Below are 6,266 nucleotides of genomic sequence, written 5' to 3'. Positions count from 1 at the left end.
CAAACATGGAACAAGTAATAAAATGGCAATTAATGCATATCTATCAGTAATTACTTATAATGTAAATGAACTAAACACTCCAATCAAAATACACAGGTGACAGAGTAGACTGAAAAAACAAAATCCATCTGTATGCTGCTTAAAGAGACTCATTTTAGACCTAAAGACACCTGCTGATAAAAGTGAGGGGATAGAGAAACATACATCATGCAAATGGACATCAAAAGAGAGCCAGTGTAGCAATACTTATATTGGAAAAATAGAAATTAAACAAAGAGTGTACCAAGAGACAAAGAAGGACACTATTTAACAATAAAGGAGAATCCAATGACAATGACAATTGTAAAATAGTTAAGCACCCAAATACACAAACCTGTTAAAATCAAACTTAAAGGAACTAATCGATAGTAATACTATAGTAGTAAGAGACTTTAACACCCCAGACAGACAGAACAAGGAATATCAACAAGGAAATAATGGCTTTGAATGATTCCATGGAACAGATGGATTTAACAGATTTTCACAACATTCCATTCTAAAACATCAGAATACATATTTTTTTCAAGTGCACAAGGAACATTCTCCAGAGTATATCAGATATCAGACCACAAAACAAGCCTCAACAAATTAAAAAAGATTGAAGTCATATCATTCATCTTTCCTGATCACAACAGTATGAAACTAAAGGTCAGCCACAAGAAAAATTTGGAAATACCACAAACACATGGAAGTTATATAACGTGTTACTAAATAATGAGTAGGTCAACCAGGAAATTAAAAAAAATAAATTAAAAATTGAAACCAATGAAAATAGAAATATAATGGTTCAAAACCTTTGGGATGCAGCAAAAGTGGTTCTAAGAGGGAAGTTTGTAGCAATGCCGGTCTACTTCAGGAAGCAAGAAAAATATGAAATAAACAAACCAACCTTATACCTAATGGAACTAGAAAAAGGACATCCAACAAAATCTGAAACCATCAGAAGAAAGGAAATAATCAAGATTAAGGCAGAAACAAATGATCTCGAAACAAAACAAAACAAAACAATAGAGCAGATCAATGAAACCAGTATCTGGTTCTTTGAAAAAAATCAATGAACTTGATAAAATGCTAGCTGGACGTATCAAGAAAAAAGGAAGAAGAATTTAAATAAATAATAAGTGGGAGATGAGAAATGACCAACGCTACAGAAATACAAAGGATTATAAGAGAATATATGAAAAACTATATGCCAACATACTGGAAAAACTAGAAAAAAATGGATGAATTCCTAGAAACACAAACACTAACCATAAAACTTACACAGGAAAAGGACAGAAAATCTAACATACCAATTACCAGCACAGTAGTTGAATCACTAATTAAAAAGCTCCCAACAAACTAAAGTCCAGAATCAGATGGCTTCTCAGATGAATTTACCAAACATTTAAAGAAAATTTAATTTTTAAACCTATTTTCCTCAAACTGTTCCAAAAAACAGAAATGGAAGGAAAACTTCTATATTCATTCTATGAAGCCAGCATTACCTTGACCAAGACTAGACAAAGACTCCACTAAAAAAACTATAGGCCAATATCTCTAATGAACACAGGTGCAAAAATCCTTCAAAAAATACTAGCAAACTGAATCCAACAATGCATTAAAAGAATCAAACACCATACTCAAGTGAGATTTATTCCTGGGTTGCAAGAGTGGTTTAATATTGGCAAATCGATCAATGTGATACATTACATCAATAAGAGAAAGGGAAAAAACCATATAATCATTGAAATAGATGCAGAACAACCATTTGACAAAGTACATCAATTCATGATAAAAACCATCAACAAAATCTGTTTAGAGGGAATATACCTCAACATCACAAAGGCCGTATATGAAAAACTCACAGCTAACAGAATACTTAACAGAGGAAAACTGAGAGCTTTTCCTCTAAGGTCAGGAACACGACAAAATGTTTAATGCTACCACCTTTATTCCGTGTAATACTGCAAGTTGTAGCCACAGCAATCAGATAGCAAAAAGAGATAAAAGGCATCCAAATCCATAAGAAACAATTACAACTTTCACTATTTGTAGATGACATGACTCTATATGTAGAAAACCTGAAAGTCTACCAAAAAAATTGCTAGAACAGACAAACAAATTCAGTAAACTTACAGGATACAAAATCAATATGTAGAAATCTGTTGCATATCTACATGCCAATAATGAATAGCAGGAAGAGAAATTAAAAAACATCTCCCTTACAACTGTACCAAAATAAGTAAGATACCTAGGAGGAATAAATCTAACCAAAGATTTATTCTGAAAACCATAAAGCACTGATAAAACAAACTGAAGACAACAGAGAGATGGAAAAACACTCCATGCTCATGGATCTGAAGAACAAATATTCTTAAAATGCCTATACTACCCAAGCAATCCACATATTATTGCAATCCTTCCTTATCAAAATACCAACAATGTTTTTCACATAACTAAAAGCTTGTAGGAAACCAAAGAAGACCCCAAAGAGCCAAAGGAACCTTAAAAAAGAAAAGAAAAGCTGAAGGCATTGCAATTCTAGACTTCAAATTATAGTAAAAAACTGTAGTAATCAAAACAGTATGGTACTGGCACAAAAAGAGACACATAGATCAATGAAACAGAAATAGAAAGCCCAGAAATAAACTTATAGCCATATAGTCAAATGATCTTCAACAAAAGAGGAAAGAATATCCAATGAAAAAAAGACAGTGTCTTCAACAAATGATGTTGAGGAAACTGGACAGCAACATGCAAAAGAATGAAACTGGACCTTTTTTTTTTAAGCCAAACATTATAATAAATTTAAAGTGGATGAAAGACCTAAATGTGAGACCAGAAACCATTAAAACCCCAGAGAAGAACACAGGCAGCCACTTATTTGACCTCAGCAATAGGAACTTCTTACTAGACAAGTCTCTAGAAGCAAGGGAAACAAAAGCATACATGAACTATTAGGACCTCATCAAGATAAAAAGCTTCCGCACAGCAAAAGAAACAATCAACAAACCTAAGAGGGAGTCCATGAAATTAAAGAAGATATTTGCACATCCCACAGCTGATAGAGTAGTATAAAGAACTTATCAAACTCAACACCCAAAAAATGAATAACCTAGTGAAGAAATGGGCAGAAGAGATGAAGAGACATTTTCCCAAAGGAGTCATAAAAATGGCTAAGAGACATGAAAAAATGTTCAACATCACTTGTCATCAGGAAATACAAATTAATACTACAATAAGATACCACCTCACACTTGTCATAATGGCTAAAATTAACAACTTAGAAAATAAATGATGTTGACAAGGATGTAGAGAAAGGGGAACATTTTTGTATTGTTAGTGGGGATGCAAACTGGTATACTCACTCTGAAAAACAGTATGGAGATTGCTGAAAATTTTTAAAATAGAAATACCCTATGATCCAGCAATTCTCTGCCTTGCTTGTTTGAGCTTCAGCAGAATTCGAAATGGCTGGCGGTAAGGCTGGGAAGGACTCCGGAAAAGCCAAGACAAAGGCGGTTTCCTGCTCGCAGAGAGCCGGCTTGCAGTTCCCGGTGGGCAGTATTCATCGACACCTGAAATCTAGGACAACCAGTCATGGACGTGTGGGCGCGACTGCCGCTGTGTACAGCGCAGCCATCCTGGAGTACCTCACCACAGAGACATTTGAATTGGCAGGAAATGCATCAAAGGACTTGAAGGTAAAGCGTATTACCCCTCGTCACTTGCAACTTGCTATTCGTGGAGATGAGGAATTGGATTCTCTCATCAAGGCCACAACTGCTGGTGGTGGTGTCATTCCACACATCCATAAATCTCTGATTGGTGTTTATCCAATATTTATCCAAAGGATACAAATATACTGATTCAAATATGCCAATATGTTTGCACATGCATATCCACTGACTGATGAATGGATAAAGAAGACATGCTATGTATATACAATGAATAATATTCACCCATCAAAAAGAATCAAATCTTGCCATTTCCAATGATGTGGATGGAGCTAAAGAGTATTATGCTAAGTGAAATAAGTCAATCAGAGGAAGACAAATACCATAAGCTCTCACTCATGTGTGGAATTTAAGAAACAAAACAGATGAACAAAGGGGAAGGGAAAAAAAAAAGGAAAGCAAACCATATAGTCCTAACTATAGAGCATAAAAAGGATTGTCAGAAGGGAGGTAGAAAAACTAAATGGGTGACAGTTATTAAGGAGGGCACTGTGTTGAGCACTGGGTGTTATATGTAAGTGATAAATCTGCTCCTGCAACCAAATATTACACTGTATTTTAGCTAATAAGAATTTAAATAAAAATTTGAAAAAAAGTTTCTTTTTAAAACAACTATTTTGTGTGTTACATTTTAATTTATATTTCTAGGCTTATTATAATAAATATAAGCATACTAAGTATATAATGAGGATGGTGGCTGATAGAAAAGGTGAAGGAAAGAGAGATGAAAGATTACCAAAGATTCAATAATGACCTAGAAAAATGAATATATTATGAACAGTAATTCTCTGCAAAGATTTTATATCACTATGGTTTTCAGCATATATACAATATTAGAATAATTTTATTTAAATGTGCAAGTAAGAAAGTGAGGCTCGATATAGTTAAGATATTTTGCCATGGGTCACAAAATCAGTAAGTGGTGGATCCTGATTTTAATACAGCTCTGACTCCTAATCTCTTCTTGCCATTGTGCATGGGAAAATGAAAGCAGCATCAAGAATTCTCAGTTCCACTTCTCATTTGCAGGTAACTTTAGGATGTGAAGTATTGGCTTCTCTCTTATCTAACACCATCCCACTCTGTGGACTACATTGGATGTGTGGGATTATTGTAGAAAATCAACAGCCCTGTATAAGAGGAAATTTCCTTCTATAGTTCCACCCAATTTATTCTATTACATCAAAACTCTAATAAAACAGGATGATCAGGCAGCATTTGTTAACAGGAGTGATGAAATGAAGCTGGAAACGGTATACATAAACAAGCAAATACTGTTTTAACACAAATTTGGGTGGTAGCAGTATGAGTGACTTGGGCAGACATCACTAGAGTAACAGATAACACATATATTGTAAAAATACACGTGGCAAAGATCAGATCTAGGTTAAAACAACCAATCTCTGGAGGAATAATAGATGCTGTGGAGCCCTTCTTAGACCCCTCCCCTTCAAGACTGAAGAGCTTACTTCTCCAGCTGCTGTGAATGCTGCTGTCTGATGGCTCTCAACTTCCCGCCCCCTCTGGAAGTTAGGTTGGAGAGACTGCCTGACATCGCTGTGGGCAGCCTACATTCAATGATTCATAGCTTCCAAAGCATAAAGGCCTGGTACTCTTGCTGTAACAAAGAGTTACAGGATGGGTACACCTAGCTTTAGAAATTCCTTCTCCAATATACTGTCACCTGAGGCTTTTGTTGAGACTATATTGCAACCTGATATTTTTCTCTGCCAAATCCTGATGCTTCTTTCCCTTCTTTTCTACAGTGAAGATTTCCAAAACACACTCTAACAAACTTCCTACAATGTACATTCTAGTTTGTAGTCTGTTTTCTGGGGAACCCAAGCTTCAAAAAGATCTACAACAATCTGAGTCCATATCCATTGTCGGCTAACAGGAAGCCCACAGAGATTAAGGGAGCAAGGCTGATTGGACAGATGGTCACACTCATTCAAAGATTAAAAAGATGGAGGTATTGAGCAGCAAATACTCAGTGAGGGGGGAAAAAAAGCTCTTGATAGTGATTAAGTCAACTCAGATGATGCCACCAGTGATAGGAAGAAAAAATGGCTTGCAAAGATGTTCACATTTTAATCCCCATCCCAGAACCTGTGTGTACTTACCGTAATGACAAGGAACTTAGGAGATATGATCAAAATTAAGGATCTTGAAATGAAAAAATTATCCTAGACATCCAGGGGGCAAATTTAATCACAGTGATCTTTAAAAGAAGACCACCTTTCCTAGCTGTAGTGAGAAAAGACGATGCGAGAATGGTCAGAGATCCCATATTGCTGGATTTCAGATCCAGGAAAAAGGCCAATTGCCAAGAAATGTGGTTAGCCTTTAAGAGCTAGGAAAGGCAAACAATTATATTGTGCCCTAGAATCTCAAAAAAAAAAAAAAAAACCCCAAAAAACCCAAAACCAAAAACCAAACCAAAACAAACAAAACAAAAAAAAAAACACACAGCTGTGCTGGTAAATTAATTTATATCTAATAAAATCT

The 6,266-nt window shown here is 35.4% G+C and overlaps 1 pseudogene; it reads left to right on the top strand.

Annotated features, from left to right (window-relative positions):
• Positions 1–3,465: 3,465 nt before the first annotated feature.
• On the top strand, positions 3,466–3,890 carry LOC115275917 (annotated as a pseudogene).
• Positions 3,891–6,266: the final 2,376 nt, after the last annotated feature.

This window comes from Suricata suricatta, chromosome 13 (assembly GCF_006229205.1).
Source record: "Suricata suricatta isolate VVHF042 chromosome 13, meerkat_22Aug2017_6uvM2_HiC, whole genome shotgun sequence".
Lineage (NCBI taxonomy): Eukaryota > Metazoa > Chordata > Mammalia > Carnivora > Herpestidae > Suricata > Suricata suricatta.
The sequence above is the reverse complement of the archived record's forward strand: the minus strand, read 5'-3'. Positions and strand labels throughout refer to the sequence as shown.